Source organism: Canis lupus, unplaced genomic scaffold, assembly GCF_011100685.1.
Source record: "Canis lupus familiaris isolate Mischka breed German Shepherd unplaced genomic scaffold, alternate assembly UU_Cfam_GSD_1.0 chrUn_S575H737, whole genome shotgun sequence".
In the NCBI taxonomy this organism is placed as follows: Eukaryota; Metazoa; Chordata; class Mammalia; order Carnivora; family Canidae; genus Canis; species Canis lupus.
Genome location: NW_023331515.1, coordinates 5,606 through 19,959, shown reverse-complemented (window position 1 = coordinate 19,959; position 14,354 = coordinate 5,606). Strand labels below are relative to the sequence as shown.

At 43.1% G+C, this 14,354-nt stretch overlaps 1 pseudogene; it reads left to right on the top strand.

Annotated features, from left to right (window-relative positions):
- Window positions 1–5,128: 5,128 nt before the first annotated feature.
- On the top strand, window positions 5,129–5,441 carry LOC119879296 (annotated as a pseudogene).
- The last annotated feature ends 8,913 nt before the right edge of the window (window positions 5,442–14,354 follow it).

Here is a 14,354-nt window from a genome sequence, read left to right as displayed (position 1 = left end):
ACAAGTTGATGAGAAGGAGGGAAACTGAGGAAAAAAGAGAAAATGAAAAAAGATCATGAGGATAGGTTAAGGGAAGAAATAACAGCCTCAGAAACAAAAATCTACATTTACCTGGTGTTACCGAGGGTACCAAAAGGGACAGAGGGCTAGAATATGTATTTGAAGAAATCATAGCTGAAAACTTTCCTAAATTGGGGAGGGAAACAGGCATTCAGATACAGGAAATAGATTTTTCCCACCCAATATCAATGATCTATATTCTGCAGGCATGAAGTCTCTTGAATCCTTCATGCTTTTTTCCAAAGCCACCAGTAGCATTATTTTTCTGCTTCTGCATCGGCGTTCTGATATCGAAGTTTTACCCAATTTCTGTAATTCTGTGGGAGAGAGGACTATTTCTGATTTTTTCTTTGGGGTGAGTTTTTCCTTCAAGGGACTTTGCTCAGTGCATGGTGGCTAAAAACAAGTTGTACTGGGAAAGGAAGGAAAAAAAGAAACATTTCAAAATTAAAAAAAATAACAAGGAGGTGTAGCCTCTGATTCTATATAGTTTAAGTCCCTCGAATTCCCCTGGAGCTTTCCAGTGCTGCTTTGTCAAGAACTTGCTCTTCCTGTTTCCTTCCAGGTGATCTTCTGGGGGAGGGGCCTTCTTTTCTGATTGTCAGGTGTGTGCCCCTAGGGAGCTGCCCCGGCCCCTGCCAGGGGCATGGCTACCTGGGAGCTGTTTATCCTGTGAGACCCATGCTCCCTGGTGGCCCCGCTCCATCCCAGGCACAATGTGACATAAGGGAGGAACAATAACACTGGCGGTGGCCAGCTCTTCAGCCCTAGAGTCAGCTCCCGCAGTAACTCCTGCAGACCCCAGTCCGTGGGAGCCTGGATGCTGCGGGCATGGGGGGCACTGACCTGCACAGCTCGGGGGTGCCCCGCGGTCCTGTGTCCTCCCGGCCCCCACATGTCCCAAGGGGATCGCCGGATCCTTGCTGTGTCCCCCAGCACCCTGGGGTCCGGGGCCTGTGCCTCTGGAATTGCTCTCCCAGGGCCATGCATTCCCCTCCTAGCCGAGCCGCTGCCAGAGCCGCCACCTCCGCTGTTCCGGGGCCCACTGGGTACGCGCTCCAGCCGTTGCTGGAGCTCCGTCCATGGTCTGTGGCGGCTCTCCCCATTTCCTATGTTAGTGACCCCGGGAACCTGGGGGCTCCACTGCCCATCCTGGGATCCTGCCTGAGTTCCCTGTGAGTGCCTTTCCATCCAGGAATGTTGGTCAAGTTCCTGATTCTCCCGGTCTGGGCTTTCCCGTCCTGGAGTCTCTCCTGCCTGGCCTTAGCCTGGCTCCTTGTGGAGGCTCTCTCCCATTGGAGTGTACTCATTTATTTTTCCGTGTTTCTACCTTGATAGAAGCGCAAACGCTTCTCACTTTAGCCTTCCAGCTATTCTCTCTTTAAATCAGAGGACGAATTCATCGGGTTTCAGGATGATTTGAAAGTTATCTAGGTAAGTTGATGAGGACAGGTGATTTCGGGATCCTACACTTCCCCCATCTTGTCGACAGCCATGTCTCTCATTATTTTGACTTCCTATTTTCCCATTGAATTTACACACATATTTTATTTTATCTTACTTTCATTTTACTCTTTAAAAATTTGAACTCAATCACCCATTAGAAACGACAAATACCCATCGTTTGCTTTGATGTGGTTGTAACTGGAGGGTATTATGCCGAGTGAAATAAGTCAATCGGAGAAGGACAAATATTATATGGTCTCCTTCATTTGGGGACTATAAAACATAGTGAAAGGAAATAAAGCGGAAATGAGATAAAATCAGTCTGAAAAATCAGAAAGGGAAACAGAATGAGAGACTCCAAACTCTGGGAAATGAACTAGAGGTGATAGAAAGGGAGGTGGGCATGGCTTGGGGGTCACTGGGTGACAGGCACTGAGAAGGGCACTTGATGGGATGAGCACTGGGTGTTATTCTATATGTTGGCAAATTGAACACCAATAAAAAATAAATTTAAGAAAAATTAAAAATAAAAGATTCAGCTGTAGTGCTATCTAGGTGGCAATTCCTTGCAGGGTAGGACAAGGTTCCCCAGAGGGCTATATATCTTCTAAATCAGCTTCTAATGTATGATGCTGTTTCTCACATAGCTCACATTTACAGGTGCAGGAATCAAGGACTGGAACTGGGAGTTGTACTACTCACTATAACCCGTCATGATCTACTTGCAAAATGTTTCTTTCTTTCCCACGATTTATTATTCTGCTGGCCTAGAGGTCTCAGGTTCAAAGAGAGGCACAAAAACAATCCCACTGATCTGGAAATTGAAACTGGTGCCTGGCCACTTTGAGCTCTTCAGGCCCCTGAATCAATAGGCAAGGAAGGAAGTTACTATGCTGGCTGGGTGATTAATCCCAAATACCTGGTAGAAATTGGATGAACTCCATAATGGAGGTTAAGAAGAGCATGTGTGAAAATCAGAGGATCAGTAAAGACATCTTTTAATATTACCTTCATGTTTTCATTTTCATTTCCTTCCATGTATTTTTTAATTTACACTTTAATTTCTGATTAACCCATTCATTATAAGCAGTAGGATATTCTTTAACCCCCATGTATTAGTGGTATTTCCAGTTTTTTTCTTGTGGTTGACCTTAAGTTTCATGGCATTGTGGTTGGAAACTATGCATGGTATAGTCTTCATCTTTTTGTACTTGTTCAGGTCTGATTTGTGACCTGGTATGTGATCTATTCTGGAGAATGTTTCATATGCACTCAAAAAGACTGTCTTCTGCTGCTTTAGGATGAAATGTTCTGAATATATTTGTTAAGTACAAAAAAAAAGAAAAAAGAAAAGAATAGAAACGACAAAGAGATACTACTTGCTTCGATGTGGATGGAACTGGAGGGTATAATGCTGAGGGAAAATAGTCAATCAGAGATAGGCAATCATTATATGGTCTCATTCATTTGACATAATAAAAAATAGTGAAAGGGAATAAAGGGAAACGGAGAGAAAATGAGTGAAAATATCAGTTGATGATGACAGAATATGAGAGACTCCTAACTCTGAGCAATGAAAAAGGGGTACTGGTAAGGGAGTTTCCTGGATGGTTGGGGTGACTGGATGACATGCGCTGAGGGGGGCACTTGACGTGATGACCATGGGAGATATGCTATATGTTGGCAATTCATTTAGGACCCTGAATATATCATGCCAGCCCTTTCTGGCCACCCAGGTCGCTGGGGAGAGGTCTGCTGTTAACCTACTACTTCTCCTCATAAAGTTTAGGGATCCTTTGTATCTTGTTGCTTTGAGGATCTTCTCTATCTTTGGAATTTGGAAGTTTCATGATGAAATATCAGGGTGTTGAATGGTTTTTATTGCTTTTAGGGGAGGATCACTCTAGCTCCAGGATCTTCATGCCTGATTCCTTCCTCAAGTTAGGGAAGTTCTCTGCTATGATTTGTTCTCATACACTTTCTGGTCCTCTGTTCCTTTCGACACCCTCTGGAACCCCCTTTAAATGTAGATTTTTCCTTCTTAAGCTGTCATTTACTTCCCTTAACCTTTCCTCATGGTCTTTTGTTTTTCTCTCTTTTCCTCTGCTTCCTTCCTTGCCATCAACCTGTCTTCTATGTTACTCACTCGTTCTTCCACCTCATCAACCCTGGTCTGTAGGACCTCTAGTTTGGATTTTTAAGTGATTTAAATGATTTTTAATTTCGGCCTGATTAGATCTAAATTTTGCAGTCATGAAGTCTCTTGAGTCCTTTATGCTTTTTTCTAGAGCCACCAGTAGCTTTATAATAGTGCTTCTGAATGGGCTTTCTGACATTGAATTGTAATCCAAATTTTGTAACTCTGTGGGAGCGAGGACTGTTTCTGGTTCTTTCTTTTGAGGTAAGGTTTTCCTTCTAGTCATTTTGCTCAGTGCAGAGTTGCCAAAAACAATTTCTATTGGGGAAAGGAGAAAAAGAGAGAAGAGAAGGAAGGAAAGAAAAAAAACTTAAAAAAGAAGAGAAAAAAGAGAAAAAAGTAAAAAAAGAGAAGAAAAGAGAAAAACAAAAATATGGGGGGGAGGAACAAACAGAAATCAAAAAACAAAAAACAAAAAAAAAAAAAGGGGAATACACTCTGATTCTGTATACTGTAAATTCCTCGACTTCCACTGGAACTTTCCAGCACTGGTTGATCAATAATTTTTTTTTTCCTGTCTGTCTAGCTGGTCTTCTGGGGTAGGGGCTTGCTGTTCTGATTTTCAGGTGTTAGCACTTTGGGGAGCTGCTCAGCCCCCTGCCTGGTTCAGGGCTCAGTGAAAGATGTTTAACCTGTTTATACAGTGAGGGCACTATGAGGCTTATTGGGGTTTTTTTATCCTGTGAGGCCCCAGTAGGAACAACAACAGTGGCGGCGGCCAGCTCTAGAGCCCTGGAATCAGCTCCTGCAGTAACTACGGAGCTCTCAGTCTGCAGGGGCCTGGATGCTCTGGGGGAGGGGCCGCTGATCTGCTCAACTTGGGGCAGGAGTGTCCTTGCTGTCCTGTCCCTCCTGGCCTCTGCCTGTCCCCGGGGGAGCGCCGGATCCTGGACTGTGTCCGCAGGCACCCTGTGCTCCCGGCCTGTGCTGTTGGATTCGCGCTCCCAGCTGCGCAGCCCCTTCTGCATGGAGCCTCTGCTGTAGCCGCATCTGAGCTGCTCCTGGGGGCTGTGGAGACCCCCCGCTGCTCAAGCTGCCTCCGAGCTGCTCCCTTGGACGAGCAGCCCCCTGCCCCAGGTGCCTCCACCTGAGCTGTCTCTGAGTTGTTCACGGGTCCAGCCAGGCACGCTGCAGCCCTTTAGGGAGCTCAGCCGTGGGGTGTAGTGTGCTCTCCCTGGGGCGCAGGTGGTCTGTTAGTGTCCCTGGGAGTCTGAGGTCATCCCTGCCCTCCTGGGATCCTGCTCTAACTCCCTGAGAGCGCCTTCCTGTCCGGGAAGAATGGTGAAACTCCTGCTTCTACAGGCTGGGCTCTCCTGTCCTGGGGACACTTTTCCAGAGTGGCTGCACCAGTTTGCACTCTCACCAACAATGCAAGAGGGTTCCCCTTTCTCCACATCCTCGCCAACATTTCTTGTTGGTGGCAGACTATGTCCGGAGCAAGGACTTTTGGGACTGCCTCATGAGTACGCATTTCTGGGGCCCTGTAGCCAACTGGGGTCTTCCCATTGCTGCCATCAATGACATGAAAAAGTCTCCAGAGATTATCAGTGGGCGGATGACATTTGCCCTCTGTTGTTACTCCTTGACATTCATGAGATTTGCCTACAAGGTCCAGCCTTGAACCTGGCTTCTGTTTGCATGCCATGCCACAAATGAAGTAGCCCAGCTCATTCAGGGAGGACGCCTTATCAAACATGAGATGAGTAAAAAGGCATCAGCATAACAGTGGAAAATGGGCAACCAGGTGTTTGAAGGGACAGCGTCTGCGCTGCTGCTGAGTCACAGATTCCATCCTCAGAATAGTCTTGCTAAGGAAAATAAGCTGAATGCTATTTTTACTAACCAATTTTTCTAGAAATAGCTGAGAGTCCCTAAGCCAACTCTCTGCTGCCTTACACATACCAAGTATTTTACTTCTCTTCATAAAGAGTAGCTCAAAATATGCAATCAATTTAATAATTCCCAATGATGGTTTTATCTGCAGTAATATGTATATTACTTGCTAGAATTTACTTAATAAAAAATTGGATAAAAATTGTAATTATTAGCACTTAAATACTCAGAATCTTTAACTCTTTAATGACCATGAGACCACCGACAGCTGGCCATACTTACACTGTCATCGCCAGTTTTTTTTAACCATTTAACTTTCTTTACTGAAAACCAATATTCAAGAAAGATGAACCCTCAATGCATCCTCTTATACTGACCAACGTAACTAAGTACAAATGAAGTCAATGGTGTACTCCGTTAGCATGCTGTGCTGTGTGTCAAGAAAACAAGCTCTCCCCCGCCCGAGCCCTGGCCCCCTGGCAAACACAGATAAATGATTGTGCACTGCGCTACGATACCATTAGGTGAGAGCTTTGGTTCATGCAGTCGGCTGCCAGAGGTCGCACTGAAACCCTGGAGCCCCAGCACCCACAGTCACCGGCGGCCAGCGCGTGGCGTCAGCCGTGCTCCTTCCACAACACCAGATGAATACTGTGGTCGGGCATGCTGATGGTGAAGACCAGGCCCTTGTCATTGTGCCCATCCAGTCCATTGAGCCAGGACGCTTCGCCGCCAGGAAGCTCGAGCCTCTCTTTGATTTCCAGTACTCTGGCAGGGGCCAGCGGCCTTGTTCATTTTAGCCATTCTGACAGATGTGAGATGGTATCTCATTGTGGGTTTTGTTTAGTTTTGTATTTTCCTGATAATGAGTGATGTGGAGCATTTTTTATCATGTGTCTGTTCTCCACGTGTAGGATTTTTTGGAGAAATGTCTGTTCATGTCTTCCACCCATTCCTTCGCTGGATACTTGTTTTGAGTGTAGACTTCCATAGTTCTTTATAGATCTTAGATACTAGCCTTTTGTCTCATATGTCATTTGCAAATGCCTTCTCCCATTTTGTAGGTTGCTTCTTAGTTTTATGGACTTTTTCCTTTGCTTTTGAACTTGATGAAGTCCCAGTAGTTCAGTTTTTCTCTTGTTTCCCTTGCTTTTATAGACATGTCTTGCATAAGTCGCTATGGCCAAGATCAAAGAAGTTGTTGCCTGTGTTTTTCTCTAGGATTGTGATGGATTGCTATTTAACCTTTAGGTCTTTCATCCATTTTGAGTTTATCTTTGTGTGTGGTGTAAGAGAATGGTTCAGTTGAGTTCTTCTGCATGTGGCTGTCCAATTTGTTGAAGAGACTGTCCTTTTTCCAGCGGATATTCTTTTCTGCTTTGTCGAAGATTAGTTGACCATAGAGTTGAGGGTCCATTTCTGAGTTCTCTAGTCCATTCCTTGATCAATGTGTCTGTTTTTGTGCCAGTATGATAACATTTTGATGATGACAGCTTTGTCTATGACATACAGAAAAAACCTTAGACAAAATACAGCCTGAAATCCAGACATTGTGATATAACCTGCTTTTGATTTCTTTTTCAACATTCCTATGGCTAATTGGGGTCTTTTCCAGTTCCATGCAAATCCTAGAGTTATTTATTTATGTTCTGTGAAAAATGTCAAGGATATTTTGATAGGGACTACTTTGAAAGGGTACATTGCTTGGGTATCATGGACATTTTCACAATATTGATTCTTCAAATCTTTGAACATGCAGTGTTAATATATGTCTTTGCTCTTCCACAATTTCTTTCATAGGTATTCTGTAGTTTTTAGTTACAGATCCTTTACCTCTTTCATTATGTTTATTCCTAGGTATTTTATGTTTTATGGTGCAATTTTAAGTAGGATCAACCCTAAATTTCCCTTTTTTCAGTATTTGTAGACAATCAGTTATAACTGATTTCTCTGCATTGATTTTTCATCCTGCCACATTGCTGAATTACAGTATGAGTCCTAGCAAAGTTGCAAACTCTTGGGATTTCCACATAAAGTATCATGTCATCTGAGAAAAGTGCGATTGTGACTTCACTCAGGCTCACATTGTGGCCTGGTTCAGGTGGCCAATCACCATGCAGTTCAGGTGGCCAATGTCAGACGGCTTTCTTAGTGACCCTCTTGATATCGTTGCCTGGAATCCATGCTTAAACGGAAAACAGAGGAGGTGGAGGCAAGATGGTGGAAGAGTAGGGTCCCCAAATTACCTGTCCATTCCCAATTACCCAATAAATTTCAAATCATCCTGAATACCTAGGAATTCAGCCTGAGATTTAAGGAGAGAGCAGCTGGAATGCTACAGTGAGAGAAGAGTTCACGCTTCTATCAAGTATAACATTTTTGGCCAATCTGCACTGAGCAAAATGACTAGAAGAAAAACCTTACATCAAAGGAAAGAATCAGAAACAGTCCCTCTCCCACAGAGTTACAAAATTTGGGTTACAATTCAATGTCAGAAAGCCAATTCAGAAGCACAAGTATAAAGCTACTGGTGGCTCTAGAAAAAAGCAAAAAGGATTCAAGAGACTTCGTGACTGCAGAATTTAGATCTAATCAGGCCGAAATTAAAAATCACTTAAATGAGTTGCAATCCATACTAGAGGTTCTAACGATGAGGGTTAATGAGGTAAAAGAACGAGTGAGTAACATAGAAGACAAGGCAAGGAGGGAAACTGAGGAAAAAAGACACAAACGACTAAAAGATCATGAGGATATCTTAAGGGAAATAAATGACAGCCTCAGAAGGAAAAAAATCTATGTTTACCTGGGGTTCCCGAGGGTGCCAAAAGGGACAGAGGTCCAGAATACGTATTTCAACAAATCAGAGCTGAAAGCATCCCTAATTTGGGGAGGGAAACAGGCATTCAGATCCAGAAATAGAGAAACCCCCCTTAAAATCAATAAAAACGACTCAACACCTTGACGTTTAATAGTGAAACTTGCAAATTCCAAAGATAAAGAGAAGATATTTAAAGCAGCAAGAGACAAGAAACTTGTAACTTTTATGGGGAGAAGTATTAGCACAACAGCAGACCTCTCCACAGAGACCTGGCAGGCTACGAACGGCTGGCAGGATATATTCAGGGTACTAAATGAGAAGAACATGCAGCCAAGAATACTGTATCCAGCAAGGCTCTCATTCAGAACAGAAGGAGAGATAAAGAGCTTCCAAGATAGGCAGAAACCGAAAGAATATGTGATCATGAAGCCAGCTCTGCAAGAAACACTAAGGAGGAGTATGTAATACAGGAAGTCCAGGGGAACAATCCACAACAGGGACTGAACAGGTATCATTGATGACACTAAATACATATCTTTAAGTTGTAGCTCTGCACGTGAATGGGCCTAACGACCTCAGCAAAAGGTGCAGCTGCAGTTACAGACTGGATAAAAGAGGAAAACCCACCTATGTGCTGTATACAAGAGACTCATTTTTCACATAAGGACACCTACAGCCTGAAAATAAAAGGTTGGAGAACTGCGTACCATTCCAATGGTCCTCAAAAGAAACAGGCGTAACCATTCTTAGATCAGATAAACTAAAGTTTATCCCAAACCCTGTAATAAGAGATGAAGAGGGACACTATATCATACTTAAAGGATCTATCCAACAAGATGACCTAACAATCATCAATATGCATGCCCCGAATGCGGGAGCTGCCAAGTATAGCAATTAATAACCAAAGTTAAGACATGCTTAGATAATAATACACATATACGTGGTGACTTGAAAGTAGCACTTTCTACAATCGACAGGATTTCTAAGCACAACATCTCCAAAGAAACAAGAGCTTTAAATGATACACTGGACCAGATGGATTTCGCAGATATTGACAGAACTTTCTATGCAAACACAATTGTATACACATTCTTCTCAAGTGCACATGGAACTTTCTCCAGATTAGACAACATACTGGGACACTAATCAGGTCTTAACCGACACCCAAAGTTTGGGATCGTCCCCTGCATATTTTCAGACCATAATGCTTTGAAATTAGAACTAAATCACAAGAAGCAGTTTAGAAGGATTTTAATCACATGAAGGTTAAGAAACATCCTGCTAAAAGATGAAAAGGTCAAGCAAGAAATTAGAGAGGAATTATAAAGTTTCATGGAAAATAATGAGAATGAATATACAACCGTTCAAAATCTTTGGGATACACAACAAGCAGTCCTGAGGGAGAAATACATCACAATACAAGTATCCATCCAAAAACTGGAAAGAACTGAAATACAAAAGCGAACCTTGCACCTAAAGGAGCTGGAGAAAAAACAGCAAATAGATCCTATACCCAGCAGAAGAAGAGTATAATATAGATTCGAGCAGAACTCAATAAAGTAGAGTCCAGAATAACTGTGGAATGGATCAACAAAGTCAGGAGTTGGTTCTTTGAAAGAATTAATGATATAGATAAACCATTAGCTAACCTTATTAAAAAGAAGAGAGGACTCACTAAAATCATGAATGAGAAAGGAGAGATCACCACCAACACCACAAATGATGTTAAAAACTTATGAGCAAAAAAAAAAAAAAAATGTCTGGAAAACCACACACTACCAAAACTGCAACAGGAAGATGTGGTTTATGTATGCAATGGATAGTACTCAGCCATTAGAAACAACAAATACCCACCATGTGCTTCAATGTGGATGGAACCAGAGGGTATTTTGCTGAGTGAAATAAGTCAATCAGAGAAGGACAAACATTATATGGTCTCATTCATTTGGGGAATATAAAAAATAGTGGAAGGGAATAAAGGGGAAATGAGAAAAAATAAGTGGGAAATATCAGAAAGGGAGAATAAGAAAGACTCCTAACTCCAGGAAACGAACTAGGGGTGGTGGAAGGGGACGTGCAGGGGGTGGGGGTGACTGTGTGACGGGCACTGAGGTGGGCACTGATGGAATAGGCACTGGGTGCTATTCTATATGTTGGCAAATTGAAATAATGAATGAGAAAGGGGAGATCACTATCAACATCAAGGAAATACAAACAATTTAAAAACATATTATGAACAATTATACACCAATAAATTAGACAATCTATTAGAAATGGACACTTTTCTGGAAAGCCACAAACTATCAAAACTGGAACAGGAAGAAATAAAAAACCTGAAGAGGCCAATAACCAGAAAAGAAATTGAAGGAGTCATAAAAAAAACCCCCAAGACACAAAAGTCCAGGGCCAGATGGCTTCCCAGGGGAATTCTATCAAACGTTTAAAGAAGAAAACATACCTATTCTACTAAAGCTGTTTGGAAAGATAGAAAGAGATGGAGTACTTCCAACTTCGTTCTATGAGTCCAGCATCACCTTAATTCCAAAACCAGACAAAGACCCCACCAAAAAGAATGACAGACCAATATCCCTAATGAACGAGGATGCAAAAATTCTCCACAAGATATTAGCCAATAGGATACTAAAATACATTAAGAAGACTATTCACCATGACGAAGTAGGATTTTTCCCCGGGACACAAGGCTGGTTCAACACTTGTAAAACAATCAATGTGATTCATCATATCAGCAAGGGAAAAACCAAGAACCATATGATCCTCTCATTAGATGCAGAGAGAGCATTTGACAAAATACAGCATCCATTCCTGATCAAAACTCTTCAGAGTGTAGGGATAGAGGGAACATTCCTCAACATCTTAAAAGTCATCTTTGAAAAGCCCACAGCAAATATCATTCTCAATGGGGAAGCACTGGGAGCCTTTCCCCTAAGATCAGGAACAAGACAGGGATGTCCTCTCTCACCACAGCTATTCAACAGAGTACTAGAAGTCCTAGCCTCAGCAATAAGACAACAAAAAGAAATAAAAGGCATTCAGATTGGCAAAGAAGAAGTCACACTCTCCCTCTTCACCAATGACATGATACTCTAGATGGAAAACCCAAAAGACTCCACCCCAAGATTGGTAGAACTCATACAGCAGTGTGGCAGGATACAAAATCAATGCCCAGAATTTGGTGGGGACAGGTAATTTTGGGATTCTACTCTTCTGCCATCTTGCAGACAGCCTTGTCTCTCAGTCTTTTGATTACCTTATTCCCTTTCTATTTACGCAAATATTTTATTTTATATTATTTTTGTTTTACTTTTTAAAAATTTGAATTCAATCTGCCAGCATATCATACACCAATAGTTTCAGATGTAGGATCATTTTGTCCCTACTGAGCTGGGGCAGGCAGCTCCTGGTCTGAGGGCCCGTGTTCCAATGCCCCCACCATGTCCAGTGATGTGGTGGCTCCTTCTCCCAGGACTTACTTGTTTCATGAAATCCCCTCTCTGCCGGGTGCCTGGAGGCACTGCAGACATTGTACACATGGGGGTGGACCAGAGGTGTAGGGCACTCATGTCTCCTGTGCTGAGCTGCGTTGGAGAACTCCAGAGAAGCAGGGAGTGCCCTGGGCTCCCGCAGGACATGGACTCGCAGCTTTCCTGTGTTGAGCCCTGGGTTGACCCCAGAGGTGTCGGAGAGATTTTTCCCCTCTGTCTGAGTATCCAGGGTACCGATTCACAGTGTCCCGCTCCCAGAGGCTACATGGGAATATGTCCGTGAGCAGCCAGGCCAACCTCACAGTGGGATATGGGACCAGGAGTCGCCTGCTGTGGGTTCGTGGACTCTCTGGACCGCAGAGGGACATGAAGGGAGGTGCAAACATCCAGGTGGAGCCCAAAGAGTTGGAGAGAGGCCTGGGGCATGAGGGGTAAACAGGGGGCTTGCCATGGGCAGGGGCAGAAAACAGGGCAGAGAACCTTAGGGAGAGTAGCGAGATCTGTGCCTGAAGTGCCATCTCTGTTGTCATAGGGGAGTGCGTGGTTGCCATGCTTTTATAACAGCCAAGGTGCATCAGAGTGCCCTTCTGTGATGTCACCAACATGCCCGTCCAATCAGGCAGGCTCCTTGGGTGGCCTGGTTCAGGTGGCCAATCACCATGCAGCTCAGGTGGCCGATGTCAGATAGCTTTCTCAGTGACCCAGCTGATATCACTGCCTAGAAACCATGTTTAAATGGAAAACAGAGAAGGAGGGGACAAGATGGCCAAAGAGTAGTGTCCCCAGTCACCTGTCCACACCAAATTACCTAGATAACTTTCTTTTTTTATATAATTATTTTATATTGGTGTTCAATTTGCCAACATATAGAATAACCTCCAGTGCTCATCCCATCCAGTGCTCCCCTCAGTGCCCGCCACCCAGTCACCCCCACACCCACCCACCTCCCCTTCAACCACCCCTAGTTCGTTTCCCAATTAGGAAATCTCATGTTATGTCTCCCTTTCTGATAATTCCCACTCATTTTTCTCTATTCCCCTTTATTCCCTTTCACTACTTTCACTATTTTTTATATTCCCCAAATGAATGAGCCCATATAATGTTTGTCCTTCTCCAATTGTCTTATTTCATGCAGCATAATACCCTCCAGTTCCATCCAAGTTGAAGGAAATGGTGGGTATTTTTTATTTCATATGGCTAAGTAATATTCCATTGTATACATAAACCACATCTTCTTTATCCATTCATCTTTCATTGGATCAAGGCTCCTTCCACAGTTTGGCTATTGTGGACACTGCTGCTATAAACATCGGGTGCAGGTGTCCCGGCGTTTCACTGCATCTGTATCTTTGGGGTAAATACTCAGCAGTGCAATTGCTGGGTCGTAGGGCATGCCTATTTTTTACTCTTTGGGAACCTCCACACAGTTTTCCAGAGTGGCTGCACCAGTTCACATTCCCACCAACAGTGCATGAGGGTTCCCCTTTCTCCACATCCTCTCCAACATTTGTTGTTTCCTACTGTGTTAATTTTCCCCATTCTCACTGGTGTGAGGTGGTATCTCAATGTCAACTTGATTTGGATTTCCCTGACCCCAAGTGATGCAGAGCATTTTCTCATGCTTCTTGGCATGTCTATGTCTTCCTCTGTGAGATTTCTGTTCATGTCTTTTGCCCATTTAACGTTTAGATTGTTTGTTTCCTTGCTGTTGATTATGATAAGTTCCTTATAGATCTTGGAAACTAACCCTTTATCTGATATGTCATTTGCAAATATCTTCTCCCATTCTGAAGGTTGTCTTTTAGCTGTGTTGACTTGTATCTTATGCTGTGCAAAAGCCTTTATTTTGAGGCAGTCCCAATAGTTCATTTTTGCTTTTGTTTCTCTTGCCTTTGTGGATGTATCTTGCAAGAAGTTACTGTGGCTACAAAAAGGGTGTTGCCTGTGTTCTCCTCTAGGATTTGGATGGATTCTTGTCTCACATTTAGATCTTTCATCCATTTTGAGTTTCTCTTTGTGTATGGTGCAAGAGAGTGCTCTAGTTTCATTCTTCTGCATGTGGATGTCCAATTTTCTCAGCATCATTCATTGAAGGAACTGTCTTTTCCAGGGGACAGTCTTTCCTCCTTTGTCAAATATTAGTTGAACATAAAGTTGAGGGTCCAATTCTGGATTCTCTATTCTGTTCCGTTGATCTATGTGTCTGTATTTGCCAGTACCACATGGTCTTGATGACCACAACTTGGGAGTACAACCTGAAATCTGGCATTGTGATGTCCCCAGATATGGTTTTCTTTTTTAAAATTCCCCTGGCTATTCGGGGTCTTTTCTGATTCCACACAAATCTTAAAATAATTTGTTCTAACTCTCTGAAGAAAGTCCATGGTATTTTGATAGAGATTGCATTAAACGTGTAAATTGCCCTGGGTAACATTGGCATTTTCACAATATTAATTCTGCCAATCCATGAGCATGGAATATTTTTCCATCTCTTTGT